Genomic DNA, 15,535 nt, shown 5'->3' with positions numbered 1-15,535 from the left:
TGTTCACGGGTGAGCACTTTGCTGAGCTTGGGGAACTTGCGTCTTGCCTCTTGATATGGCCGCAGAAGCAGGGGAGCCCCCCTTTTCGTCTGGGCTGGTCGCGGAATGCAGGGTGCCTGGTTCAAAGTCGCGCAGGCGAGCTGATTAGCTCTTTCATTTCCCGGCAGTCCGTCATGACCAGGTATCCAGATGATTTCCAGAGGACCCTGAAGGTGCTCTTGAATAAATGTCGAAGTGTGGGCAGGGAGATCGTTGTGCAACAATTTCCTGCAAGCCGCCATGGAGTCGGTAAATATGATTCTTGGGTAGGCTGAGTTGCTAAGGGGCATGTGTTTGATCGCAGTTGCGATGGCTGTCAGTTTCGAGGAAGAGGGCATGGCGAAAGCGCGAGAAGAAAAAATTTGGAGGACGCTTAAGCTTCGCCTTCAAGAGTGGGACGCGACAGCGTTCCCGTCGACCCGCCAAGGGGTATAAGACAATGCGCTACGGCACAGCGATCACTTACGATGCGCCCCGCATCGGACTTAGCGCCCACCTATCACGCGGTGAGCGTCGAGCAACGCGGCGTTCGGCGCGGCAACGAAACGTGCGCCTGAGCGAACGGAACGAACCAAAGAACTCGGTGTCTCGGAGGGGAAATGATCTACGCCAGCCAAACGTCGTGATCGGCACGGGCAGAGAGATAGATAGTAATCTAAACCGGGAGCACGGCGAAGCGTCGTCAGGGGAGAGGGAGTCCCGCGACGCGCCTGGCAGCGGTCCCAATGCGCGCGCGGCGCGCCTCCTGTCGGGGCAGCGCCGTACATTGAGAGGAGGGGGTCTTCTGTGTTTGCCGCAAGATGGCTCTGCGTGTGCGGAAAGCGCAGAAGAAATGCAGCGGAAACGCACTTCGCAACTCGTGTAATTGTGACTTCTGTACGTTACATGTTCATAATTACCGATATACACCGCAGTATAACTTTCCACGGCTCGTTTCGAAGGCAACACCGCATTCACTAGAGGCGCGTTTGCACCGCTTGGAAGCATCGAACTCGTGGCTGAGTGGTAGCGTCTCCGCCTCACACTCCGGAGACCCTGGTTCGATTCCCACCGGGCCAATCTTGGAAGTTGCTTTTTATTTATGAAGCGCCTGCCGTGATTTATCGCTCACGGTCAACGCCGCAAACACCGACGCCGACACCCGACGCCGACGACACCGGCTTTTCTGCGACACGAGCTCCTTAACGCTATCGCGTTAAAACGTAGCGCCGCGCAAGACGGGCTCTGCGGAGACGACCGCAACGAGAGGGAGCTAGAGTAGCGCGCCGTCGTCTGTTCACCGATGGAATTCGGAGAGTGCGTCCACCGATACCATATATGGAAACAAAGTGCTGCACTAGCGGAGGTTTGTTTGCGGGTGCTGCTGTGAATCACGGACACCCATCACCCACGCGCTGCCTCTCACAATTTCCCGATTAGCGGGGTAGTTGCGCCACGCTTCGCTCCGTTTGCCATACGCGCACGAGACCGCGCCAGTCAATATATCGCAAAATGAAAGCACGTGTAGATTTCGCATTAGGGAATATCGTAATCGTCGGCAAACTTTTGCTACAGAAAGAAATGTTAGAACCTGTGTACTAACCCGAAAGTGGTGCAAAGTCTCGTCGCCTATTAGCGTTCTGCTACGAGGAAATGACTGGAGAATGAGAGCCGACCCAAAGGCGGTGGTCCAGTTTAACACACCGTCCCGAAGCATCATCTGCTACGAGGCGAGAATGGGACAAACGGTCACGCTCCCGATCATGACACAAGTAAGAAAGCAATCAATTCTAGCTTCCGAATGGAAGCTAGAGAGCCCACAAGTGCTCTACCTCGTGCTATGTGGGACGTGCTGTGTACGTATTCGTCGTGTCAAAGAAGTGTAACCTTCATACCGAAGTGCTTGGGGCCTCCAGTGTCCTTCGCTGGACAGGTCACTTCACGGTAAAAGTCCCGCAGCGTGCAGCTCACACTACAACAGGGACAGAGTTACTCCTTCGTTATACAGGTCATTTCGCTCTAGAAGCGTACGTTGTAGAGTCTCTCGGCTGCAGTCGGCGTTGGTGTGAGAGAAGCCTGCGTATATTTTGAACATCGTCCAGCTGTGCTAGCGATGCCAAGGGTTAAATGTATGCAAAACGGCTCCGTCGCAGCCTCACCGCTATACCATAGAGAAAGAAAAAGACTAAGAGCGGACACTCCGCGAAATCTGGCCTCAGGAACTACGTCACGGCTACGTAACGAACTATTGCTCTCATCAAACGCCAGGGGACGCAGGCGCAAAAAAAAATAAAATGTAATGAATTCTGCTCAATCGCTTTACAAAATAATAATTACACACCCAAATTTGGCGTGTTTCTGATACATAAAAGCAGAATTTATCGAAGACACCTTCCGTGCTTTTTGTTCTTCATTCGTACTGCCATCAACACCAATCTGACCAATCACCATTCGTCCATCGAGAAGAAATCAACGACACCAGCGGCGTGCCAGCGGGAACGTCTCGTGAACGTCGGCTGCGGCGGTGTTCTTGTGTGTGAGAAAGGTGAGTCATGTTTTTAAGCGAAGCTTGGAGTAATTGACTTGTGAGCGCGACGAGGTTCGCTAAAAAAAGCAGTTTGCGGCTCTGTATGAGGCGGCTAGACGCGAACAATGCGAAAAGCATGCCCCCTCAAGAAAAGCGTAGCAAGAGGGCTGTACTAGCTGTACTTCCTTGCTATCCCCACCGAGAACGGCATAATCTTTCTTGGTTGCGTTCCGTGAAAATAATCAAACTAAGCGAAGTTGCCATTAACTTGCACCGGTTCACGGCTGTGCACTGCACTGCGGCTCGCAGCTTGTCAGACGCCATCGAGACGCTGCGTCTCGGTTTGCAAGGGTAAACCGTTCTTGCCCAGCGCTGTTTGCGATAACCGCGGTATCGGCGTTCCATTGAAATAGTTCGTGTTGGCGGATTAAAAATGATCTGCTGGACAACGCTTAAGGTCAATATCATGAATTGCACATTTCAGGAAAATTGCGGTTTCGAGAAAATTGAATTCCTAAACCGCGTTTAAATGATCGCGTCACGGTTGACGGTCTTTTCGTTGGCCCGTTCTAGAGGCTGACGAACGCTGGAAAGAACATAAAAGACGCCACACTGATTCAGACTGAAAACGGCTTTCCGGGGACGGGCGCTACCTAAATAAAGAAAGCAGGATGTTAGGCACGCTGTAGCCAAGTTTTGCTTGCTCGTTTCCCTTATAGAGTAAGGGCTCCTGAATATTTTAACGATATTGCTTGCAAACAATGGCATGTGACATAAACAGCGAGCATAGCTTATTGCGTTTGGTACTTTGCGAGGTGTGTATCTACGGCTCCGCACGGACGGACGCTGGTGAATGCGTCTGTGCGGATTGTTTATACAGAAAAGTAACGGTGGGGAAAAGCGACCAATGATTATTGCATGTACTTATTGCGGCGGCCGTGTTGGGAAGTACTGCGCATTCTAGTAATTTTCGGTTCCTTATCAGGTTTTCGTGGCGAAGACATTGCACACCGTATTGTCGCGTAGGCGTGGCGAGGCGCGCATTTGAACAAAGGCCTCGTGTTTGGACGTTTCGAATGTATCTTCATCACGCTTATGTGAACTGCTATTTTGCCTACCAATGTACTCCTTATACTGAGTACGTACAGGGGTGTCGAAAATTTCCAAGGCCGCGATGCCCTCCATGGGATTAAATAAGATGGCGGCCTGGGAACTTTTGAACACCCCTATACGGGGTATTAACATTTATCCTTGTAAGTCCAGGTTATATGGGTCAGAGGTCAGGATGTGTCGGTGGTTTTATATTCTGCATCGGTTCGCTATTCATTCAAAGCGGTTTCCTGGTACAGTTATGACGTGTGCATATGTTTTTGGTAATTAATGAAGCGTGCACTTATTGATATTTTCAGACCGTGCTGATGCCATGCCGTCCGGCGGTCCAAGCTACGGCAGCTGCTGCTGTGTGTCGTGGTGCTTTGACAACGGCAGAACCCAGAAGAAGCCTATCTTGACTTCGAATAAAAACATTGCGGAAACTCTGTCTCTTTGATACATATGAGCGCTTGTACCAAAACACAGAAGACATGCGCGATGGATAAAGCCGTAGTGAATTATGACTTCCTCTATCTCCATCTGTTACAACTTAATCGAAATAAAAATTGCGTCACTACCTCAATTCACACCAAACATTGAACTAGACAAAAGAGTGAATCGCTAAATCAAAGGGACAAATAAAAGCGTTGCCATTTGGGTGACGAAAAGTGGTCTGAAATGACAAGCTTCCACGACAGCCCAACGTCGGTTACGAGGGGTAATCCAAATTTCGCGCCAGGGAAACCGAAACAGGAAGTGCAGGCCAGTTGCTCTCATCAACCGCCAGGCGGGCTAGGTTCGATTGGGCCGCCGGGGGTGTATGGGAGTGGCCGCTCTTAACTTTTTTTCTTTCTCTATGGCTATACCACCGCTATTAGTGCCGAGTATTACACGCGCAAGCGCCTACATGTTATTGCTCATAACCATTGCAGTCGCTCTAGTTATCTTTATAGACTCCTGACAAATACTGCGTCATTGTATGATTAACGAAAAAATCGGAACAAAATTTGCTAACCGCTTCGGTAGTAGCGAAAGTCTCTTAGCTCAATACCTCTCAGGTAAAGCCCTCGAAGAGCGTTTGTGCACAAACGCGATGTTGAAGGTCATGCATGGCAAGAACGCGCTTTGTGACAGCCGAAAAAACCACAGTCGGCGCCGACCCTCATTTGCGAGGAAAATCGCATGAGGTGAATGTCGCCGTGTAAGTGTGATGTTTTGATACTTGCAGTGACCCCAGTTGACGTCAAAAAAAGGTTCATAGAAGAGCGACAGATGCCCCTTGGCCCCTGGGGCACCTACCCAGCAGCACAAACCCAGCTGCCCCATGGATACATAACCAGTGATATGTATTTTATACAATTTCGATACATCTTCGGTGATTTCTTTTAAAGCGAAGCTTTCTTTGACTCTTTCTATGACTCTCCCGTGCTGCTGCGGCTGCTACTGCTGTGGTCCTGCACGCCGCCAACGCCTGCCATGACGGAACTTGATTGAGACGCATGCTACTAACGCCGGCCGCGTCGAAACGTGGTTGAAACGTGGCCATATCACAGAAATATAAAAGGCATGCGCTGTCGGTGTTTTGTTTTATGACATTTGTCTATGAATCTATGAGCTGCCAATATCAAAATTCCGAGGAACAACTTTGTACAGAATGTAAGGCAAAATATGAGCCACGTGGAGGGCCAGCGCTGTTGTGGTTCAAAGTGATAATTTTCTGAGTGGCACCCGCGGCGCCGACACTGGATTTTCTGTGACACAGGGCCGATAACGCTATAGTGTTAGTACATGCCAGGATTGTAGCACAAAGGAAAGACGACCAGAGAAGCTCGTGTCAACAGTTACGCCGCGTCGCATATGTGCATAAACGCTACTGGACGCGGTAATTAGACGTGACCCCCCATAAATGCAGCGCAGGAGCTGCCGCGCTTGTCTCCGTGCTCACTCGCTACAGCAACGACAGTAGTGGGAGGATGTGGGGAGGAGGTTAGGGAGGGAATACAGAAAGAGAGGAGGCAGTTTTGTGAACAACAACGCTGCAACCCAGAATGGCACGGAAGCGTGCACTTAGTGCCGAGAAACAAAGGCCCGCATAAAGCATGGAACGGAGTAAGAACAAAAAAACACCAGCGGAGGCGGCAAGGTGACATTTCACGTCACGTCACCGCTGTTGTATGCAGACCATACCACCGCCAGGTAACATCAAGGAACGCAAACAGCAGACAAAGTTTCGTTTACATCGATTCCCACAGTCCGTGGGATCAGCATTCTTTTTTTTTCTCTTCCTATATTTATATGATAGAGTACGCGACAATGTAAACGTGCACAGCAAAATAGCACCTGGATATTTATTGCTGGTGCTCCACGTCTTAGCTTATACCGCGGTGAGCTCTGTTGACAGGGTGCACTTTCCATCACAATTTGCAATAATTTTCTACTTTATATATTACCTGGCGCTATGAATGTGGCCTGCCTCGTACAAGTGTCAACCGTTATCAAAAGCAGACACATGGAAATGTCTTTTCCGGTACGTCAGGTCTTCAAACCCGCTCTGCGAAATCGCTGGAAGCACCGTGAGCGCCTTCGTCCCACCGTCTGCTTCACTCGCCAGTGCTCTGACTTCTGCCTTTCATGGCGCTGTTTGCCAGCACGTCGCTGACGGGCCGCTGGCGCATCACACGACTGGCACCCTGTGCACATAATAAAAAATTTTATGGGGCAGTATAACATTGAAGAGACCTTTAGACGCGTATATGATATTGCTCCGACAACACTTTTTCACTGAGGATCCGTCTTAGTGGCATTTTTAACCTCCCGTTGTGAACTGACGCGATTTTCGACCAGCAACCGCAAGCTAAGCAAGTGCGGAGCGGGCCAATAAGGGACGCCCGCACCACCCTCCGCATCAACTAATCCACTTTCACTGCGCTAGCTCGGCCCCAGCTAAACCCTCTCCACTACTGTGTGCTCCTCGCCTCTTGTCAGCCAATTAGATAATAGTCGGTTAAGGTAGGCCATGCTGTTTATTTTGAAAGAAAAGTTACCTCCTATAAACGATGAGAGCGTTTTATTGGGTGGTTCAAGCAAACGCTTCGGGTCACCGGCCAAGGCTTACGTCGGCAGTTTCGTAATTTTGACGTCAGGTGTCTGGAATAAACACCATATTGAATAGTTTTTGGCTATGGGGCCCACATTATTATGCACTTACGCACACAGTTTGCGTAAAAAAAGAGTTAATGCACGCGCGACGTTATTGCAACATTACATAGCGGCATTACATAGCAACTCTCGAAGGAACAAAGCAGGCGAAAAACGGCAATGTCGCAAGACATTCATAGCAACGTCGCAAATAAACAACACTCCTACGAACGAAACTCTTGTTTGTCGTTTGTCTTGCTTGCAGACACGTCCGTTCTGACTGCAGCTTTTCGCCGTTATGTATTCACTTGCCACTTTCTTCGGCAAACTTCAGTCGGCGGAGTGCATCGGTTTCTTCCCTTCGTTCTTTTGGGCTGGGTTTCCTGCGTCAAGCAATGTCAAGTAATATCATGCCGCCTGCAGTCGCAGACAAGTCGGTGATGCGGAAAACCACCGGCCGCGGAATGGTGTTTCACTTGTCTTCGCTTGTAGGTGGCACGCATGCAGGGAAGTAGGTGGCGCTGCGTGGGCCTTGACGAAAACCTTGTGGAGTGAGCGCAGAAGAGCAAACATTTGCCTTCAGCTTTCAGTTGTTGGATAGTGACGGCTGTTGAGGCACGCCCTTTTAAAAAAGAAAAGTTTAAGTACGGCGGCAGTTGGGCAAGGGTAAAGATGCTGCAGCCCCCCTTACCCTTCCCTCCCCCCCCCCCCAAAAAAAAAGCAATATCTGCGGTGAATTCAGAACCTTGGCGTGCATAATTTCGACTGATCTTCCTCGGCAAACATGCGCCGTGTAGCGGCGGCTTCATTTTCGAAAGTGATGGTACGAGGATAATCTTTTTATTTTTTTAGTATAAACATATAAGTACATAAGAGATTAATTTCCGGAATATGCAGTAAGTGATCCGTAACTCTTGCATCTATCGTCTCCGGTTAAAATGCAAAATATGCTGCAAGAATGTGCCGTCTAATATATAAAAAGAAAATATGGATACAGCGCTAGGGAAGACGAAGACGAAAACACGAGCTGCAGAGGACGTAGATGTCTTCGTTTTTTATATCGCTGTGACCGTGCTTCATAATACCAGTAAAGAATTACCCAGCTTTAGGCACTAGTAGCACGTGCCACCAAAAACGGTGCAGCCACTACTTCTGTCGCAACTTTCTAGAAGCGTCAGCGCTATCGTTTTCTGCAGGCTTCTTCATTAGACTTCACTGAGATTTGAGTGCTTTTATGCTTTCAATAAAGTTGCTTTTTTTTCATAACAAATATAGATGTTTTTATGTGCCCCAAAACTGTGGTAATGCTGAAGTGCGGCTGACGCACAATGTGACTGTCCCCCATACTGTCGTTAAAATTGGGGACAGCTGCGTGTGCCTTCCGCTCTTAAATTCTGGGCTAATATCACAAGTGATTCTCCAACAAACGCCGCTTTACTGCCTCAGTGCTATTAAATGCCACGGCGTAGAGGTAAGTGCTGTAAACCCTTCTTCAATTGTATTTAAGTTGCGCGGTCACCAGCTTCCAACGACACCATATTTCGGAGCACGATTCGATCACACGTCTGACCTGAGTAGGCTGACACGCGTCTTGGCCTCCTACAGCGAAATTTCTGACATCCGTGGTAGCCCCATAGGCCAGACTTCGATTTTTCTTTCTCGATTTTTCGATTTTGAGCCGCTGGTGTAGTGGTATCATGCAAGATTCCCTCCTTTGACTCACCGAATAAGCCCAGGTGACTCCATGCTTATTCACCGTCGACATTACCGTGCGTCTGCGTCAGAACGTGAAGTCATACAACAGGAAGTGAACATGATCCTGGCTGTGGACATCATCGAGCTATTATCTACACTGTAAAAAAGGTCTCTCATTATACAGAGGACTTGCAAATAAATATACGGAAAGTAGGTCCTATCTAAAAAATACGGCAAAAGCTTCCGTTAATATACGAAAATGCTCCACGTTATAATTTTTATGGACATTTCACTGTTATAATACAGTGGTTACACTGCTTTGCATGAGACAGACAGAATTTAGTACTTTTGTTATGCTGAACATACGCAATTTTGCGAGAAAAAGTATACGCGCTGTCTGAATGAGCGCTTGTACTCACAAATATTCATCTAACAATATTTTATTGAACACGCAAACTGTACGCATTATGAATATACGTACAAAATGTGAGAGCTAGCCTTCTACCAAAAGCTACAATAACAGATCGTATAAATATACATACGCATCCTCTATTCTAGTCGCAGTTTGCAGTGCATACGGGCCTTGTAACTCTGATCGCATGCGCAAATATATGCGTGTGTTTCCAATGTTATCAAATTAGGCGCTTGATATTTCATAATACAGCATATATTTTTAGGTGAACGAAGAGTCGCGGGCATACATGCCAATGTAAACGAACTTGCAGCACTCAAATGCTGGTGCACTAGAAATTGTACGCACTATAAGTCAGTACCGAAAAGCAGGGAGTGGTATAATGACCATAGCTGCGTTTATATTTAGCAACAACTTGTCTCGAAAGGGGCTGGCGGCCTATAGATCCAAGTACAATGGCTGGTCCTTAAGCATGTGCTGTCCTATTACTGCAAAAGAAAGACTGTACGTGGTGGTTCTGCATTGAATATCAGCACCTCAGCAAAATCCCCAAGAAGGATGCTTACCATGTTCCTCGCATTGACGGCGTACTTGATTGCTCCACAGTGCCACTTAATTTTCGCTTCCTGGACCTTAACTACTGGCTGCTGGCAAATTGCAGTAGGCCGCATGGATCGTGAGATGATAGCGTTCCTCCCCCCATTGACGGATTTTACCGATTTACCCTGTGAAATCATGGAGCATGCAATATACACTCATATAACAAGCTTCCTTGATTCCTACAGCTCTTCTCATCCATCACAGCACGGCTTTCTCAACGAACTATCCTGTGAAGCTCAATGAGCTATTCTCTTTTATGACCTACATCTTAACATGGATACTAACATACAGACCGACGAACTTTGGCTTGATTTTGCTAAAGCATTTGACGAAGCACCCCATAGACACTAACTGTTAAAACGTTCTCAGTTGCGCTTGTATCTAGCTGTGTTACAATGGATTAAAGAATTCCTTACGAATCGCTCACAGTGTGCACGGATTAACAATACGGCTTCTAACCCTGTTCCCGTATCATCAGGCGTCTCCCAAGGCTCCATACTGGGACCACTATTGTTTCTTACACAGGCTGTCTCAACTATCATGCGCCAATACTTAAAAAATATGCATATGCCACGTACACGCTGTTGTTTCAAAACACATATCACTGTTGCAACCATAGGAACTCCTGGCATAAAAATGTTTCGAGATAGAGGCATCCGGGGGGGGGGGAGAAGGGAAAAGGGGGAAAGAAAGACATTATCAGAAGCGATTTTTTAGGATTTCATTCATTCTTATTATGATGTCAAGACACTTGTTAGGGGTCCTCGCTGGAAACACTTATGGAGACATCCCGCAAAAATATTCGCGTTTTAGCGTGTCGCACGCACTGGCCAGAAAAACCTAGAGGGCGGCAGAAAGTTGATACATCTTCGCATGCATTATTCTTTAGTTGTGCATGAAGAATTCGAAACAGTAAACTGAAGACAAATGTTATTATTGCGCTGTGGAATTTCTGCGGTTATAAAAGTACTTGAATTAGTTTGTACACATGGATGATTAATATGCAGAAGACAAAGGTAATGTTGAATAGCCTGGCAAGCGAAGAATTCAGGATCGCCAGTTAGCCGCTATAGTCTGTTCAGCAGTGCGTTTACCTAAGTCAACTACTCACAGGGAACCGTGAATACGAGTAGGAAATTTACAGAAGAATAAAAATGGATTGGAGTGCATAGGGCAGGCAATACCAAATCCTCACCTGGAGCTTACCATTGTCATCGAAAACAGCAGTATACAGTCATTGCATTCTACCGGTACTGCCGTATGGGCAGAAACTTGGAGGTTAACAAAGAAGCTCGAGAACAAGGACAGCGCAAGAGCGATGGAACATAAAATGTTCGGCGCAACGTTAGGAGACGGGAAGAGAGCAGTGTGGATCAGAGTGGAAATGGCGATAGCTGATATCCTAGCGGACATAAAGAGAAAAAAGCGGAGCTGGCCAGGCCATGCATTGCATAGGGCAGGTAACCGGTGGACCATGACAGTTACGGAATGATTTCTGCAGAACATTAGAGAGGGGGGGGGGGTGATAAAAATAAAATTAGAAAATTTGTAGGCGCAAGTTGAAATCAGCTAGCACAAGACAGGGGGGAATAGAGATCGCTGGGAGAGGCCTTCGTCCTACAGTGGACACAAAAATAACGTGCTTCTGCTGCTGCTGCTGATGATGATGACACACACTCTATGCAGTCATCACTAACATTTCGCAGACAACGCAAGATGAATTCACGCTTCTGCTGCCCTGAAAGAGGAGATTGGTTTGGCATGATAGTTCTGTGGTGTTTCAAGATACGGGAAATGAGCTTCTACTTCGGCGTGCATACGGATACAGCTGCGGAAAGGCCATTGGAACGAGCTGCCAGGACTTTTTGTACAATGAATGAATGAATGAATGAATGAATGAATGAATGAATGAATGAATGAATGAATGAATGAATGAATGAATGAATGAATCAATCAATCAATCAATCAATCAATCATTTATTCATTCATTCATTCATTCATTCAATCAATCCATCAATCAATCAATCCAGGTAATCTGACCAAATTGCTGACAGGTATTTCAATCCAGTTGATGTAAGACGCGCATAGCTTCTGCAAGGGGTCGAAAATACTCGCACTATGATTATGCAAAAAGTGGTGTCATGACATGGGCAAACACAGCTCCGTGAGTGTGACTCTGTTCAGTCATGTGCCGAGAGACAGAGAATCATCAACGGCCTCACACTAAGCGATTTGTATTCGACGCGAAGCTCCAGCTGCGATCTGTTCTATGGCCGATACGTATCACGCTCGCTGTAATATCTACTTGGGCTGCAATCTAGGTACTGGCACGTGCTGGCGCAGAACGATACCCTTCCCTGATGAGAACATGGAAGGTCCATTCGTGAACGCGTAGTGATCCCCGCGGAAGCAACTTTCATTCAGCAAAGGCACCGAAGAGAAGGACTGGGCGTTGAGGGCTTGCGGTACGAAGTGACAGCGCTGCGGCCGCCCCTTCGGTTCTTCGCTAGCGGTAGGAAAAGTATTTGCTCCATCGATCGACCTGGTCTGCTAGCTAAAGAGTCTGTGATCACATGGGGCCATGTTCCTCGAAAACCAAGCGTTGATTGCGCAGTCAGTTGCGGATATAAAAAAGACAAAAAGATAGAAGATTTTCTTTAAGGCACATTCAACGGATTTCTACCATGTGGTCTGGACCGATGCGAAGGTTTTTAGAGATTGGGACCAAAGAGAGAGCATGACCGAGCAGAACATTCAGCTGCTCCAACAGTAGTAGGAGGAGCCACGTTAGTGGAATATTTTCGGATCACTATGACGCTCACAAGTTGAAAGTGGGAGCATCTCCGAGAGTTCTCAGCTGTAGCGGGGCACACTGAATGAATAAGTCGAATATGTTGTGATCACGAGATCGTGATCGCAACAGTCAAATGTACCGTAAATGTCCACTTGCCATGGTCTCTTGTAGTAATACACGACGAAGGAACTTTTCTTTTTTTGACATTGAAAAGCTTTTATTTAAAAACGAGGCTGTTGACATGTACAAACAAGTTTATACGATAGAAACATGCCTTAATACAACTAAGAAGCAAACAGAAACACACTGCATATGGTACGCTACACACCCACTATAAGTCTTGAAATTTAGAACGATGGAAAGAACAAGAGTAAGAAAGCCCAATTCTATTGTCTCGTTGTCGTGATAGCGTTCAAGAAACTCTCAAAAGCGTGACTACAAGGTGTTAACTCTTTACTGGGCGAACCTGGGCCAGGAAAAACAAGTGATGCTCAAAGCACAACGACAGCGGGGAACACATTCGGCGATCATGGAAATATGATGCACAGGGTACACGTGTCGGTTATACATTCGTGACTCGTCGATGGTTCCAGCATAATAACTGGTGCTCGTTACCTTCCAGAAAATACCGCACTGTTCTCGTTCAGCAGACAAGGTACCGTGACAACAAAGCCAGCGGATAGCAACATTTTCGGTTAAAACAATCGAAGATGTTCTGTTGCATGCAGGAACGTCTCTAGCCGGGCGATGGCATTTAACATTTCTTAGCGGGTGACATCAAAATGAAAAACATTGTACCGATGCTAGAAAATGAACATGAAAGGGAAAGAAGTACTCTGAAGAAAGGAAACGAAGAGAAAAATAAAGTCCCAAAGTATTTTCTGGACATTTTGGAGCCTGGAGTACTGCGGCCGTATTGTCGTGTCCCTACTATTGTAGCCTCCATATCGCATTTGCAGTGATATCATTTTACACGGTGTTATGAAGGTGAGCATCACAAATGTAAAATTAATAACAGATTGCCAGAAAGTCTGCAATACAACTACAATAGTCGCCGCGTCGCAAGTTTCTGCTTTGGGACACAACACGCGCGAATAATGGCCAAGTATGTAGTTTTTCTCACGCACTGAAGCGCTTAAAGCCCTTTCAGTCTACTAAATGGCCACCTAATATTTAACAGTGATGTGCTTCTGGCACTAAGTGTGCCCTGACAGGTGTTGCCAGAATGGATATGACCACGCACCGCAAGGCCCGAAACAGCATTTCAAGCCAATACAGTCGAACGCCTCTACAGTACCCGTCTCTGCATATCCTGCATAACAGAACGTCGATTATGTCCCGACAAAATTTTTCATCATGTATATATGTAGCTACGCGCATCCGCAAGGAAGACCACTACAACGAATTCTCCTGTAACCCGCCGTGGTTGCTCAGTGGCTATGGTGTTGGGCTGCTGAGTACGAGGTCGTGGGATCGAATCGCGGCCACGGCGGCCACATTTCGATGGGGGCGAAATGCGCAAACACCCGTGTGCTTAGATTTAGGTGCACGTTAAAGAACCCCAGGTGGTCAAAATTTCCGGAGTCCTCCACTACGGCGTGCCTCATAATCAGAAAGTGGTTTTGGCACGTAAAACCCCAAATATTATTATTGTTGATTTTCCTGTACAACGAAAAAAATTTAGGTGTCCCAAACGGCTGATTTTTTGTTTACAGCCCAGTCAACATAGCGGTGCCGCTGCTGCCCTCCGAAGACTTTGCGAGGGTGAGCTGTGTACTAGCGCTAACGGCAAGGCAGTTGGAAGTGCACGACAGAGGTCCTGCTGCACTGCTTCAGTAATCACTCGACTTACAAGCTACTTGTCGTAACGCATCAATGGGTGCGATGGCTGACGAATGCGGCGCAGTTGATGAGGACGTGATGACGTAAACGTAACTGACGACCGATGACATCTCGAATGCCATATAAGGTAGAGAGGACGCAAATGTAAACGAAGGGGACGAAAAATTTCGACAGTGAGGGAGCAGTTAGCGACGTTCGATGATCTGCAGCTTTGCTTTGCGCGGCTCCTACGTTTTGCCGGACAGGCAGCCTGGAAAGTTCGGTGCATTAAGGTTGGCTGCAGTAGTTAGCGTCTTTCTGTCAGACAAACTGTGCTGGCAAAAGTTAGCGACCTATTTCATTGAGTACTTTCTTGAGTTCAAGTTAAACAAAGGTTTTCTTTTGCTGAGCGTGCTTAGCCTGCTCTATCGTGATCGGTAAGCTGCGCGGCCTTCAGAACGAAGTGACTGTATAACGAATGATCTTGGAGGTCTCGATGACTTCGTTAAAAAATGCGTTTGACCATAGTCTTGCCAGGCGTTAATTCATTGGGGGTGAATGTAGGATCTAGTATTTAACATCATGCATCATTTAATACGTCGTCGTCATCATCCTAATGAGCGTACATTTTGTTGCCTGATAAACGAAGCGATATCTCAGTGATTTTCTGTTAACACTGTCTTGCTTCATCACGCTACATACTATGCATGCAAATTACTTAATCTAATGAAACTATGGTGTCCTTGCCATGCATTACTTTTTGGCTGAGAAGGCGTCGTGGGGCTTAGGACGCTAACTCTAAGCTCTTAGGCTGGACTGTGCATTCTGGCTTTATAACTTCTAAGCTCACATTTATACAAAACGCAGACCAGTGTCAATCGAGTCACAATGCGATGGGGTTCTCTTTTAACAAATAAAATAATAAGAAGAAAACGTTATTCCATATTGAATGCCGTAAGCTTTTCTATGACGGTTAAAAACGAGAAGAAAATAAGAACGGTGAGGAGCAACAAGAACACACGGGACGAAGGGAGAAATAATGTTTTTGTTAATATCTTATAATAATATATTTACTTGGTTTTAAGACACGTGAAGGTGCAATAGAAAGGGAGAAAAATAAACTAATGAAAACGCGCTCGACAAGGGCCATCTTGGGCCTTGATCTTAAAAAAGCTTTCGATAATGCCAACCACGCAACCATATAGGAAAACCTCGAACGAATAGGACTAGGGCAATGGACGTATAACTACATCAAGAGCTTCTTATCAGATAGGAAAGCAGTCATCTCCGTCGGAGGGCTCAAGTCACCCGAGATCGACATAGGGGGGGCCGGCACGTCGCAAGGTGCTGTCATCTCGCCGATGCTGTTTAATCTCGTCTTGATGGAACTCCCCGAAAAATTAAATCACATAGAGTCCCTGAACCACACAATCTACGC

The sequence above is a fragment of the Dermacentor albipictus genome, chromosome 1 (assembly GCF_038994185.2).
Source record: "Dermacentor albipictus isolate Rhodes 1998 colony chromosome 1, USDA_Dalb.pri_finalv2, whole genome shotgun sequence".
Taxonomy (NCBI): Eukaryota; Metazoa; Arthropoda; class Arachnida; order Ixodida; family Ixodidae; genus Dermacentor; species Dermacentor albipictus.
The sequence above is the reverse complement of the archived record's forward strand: the minus strand, read 5'-3'. Positions refer to the sequence as shown.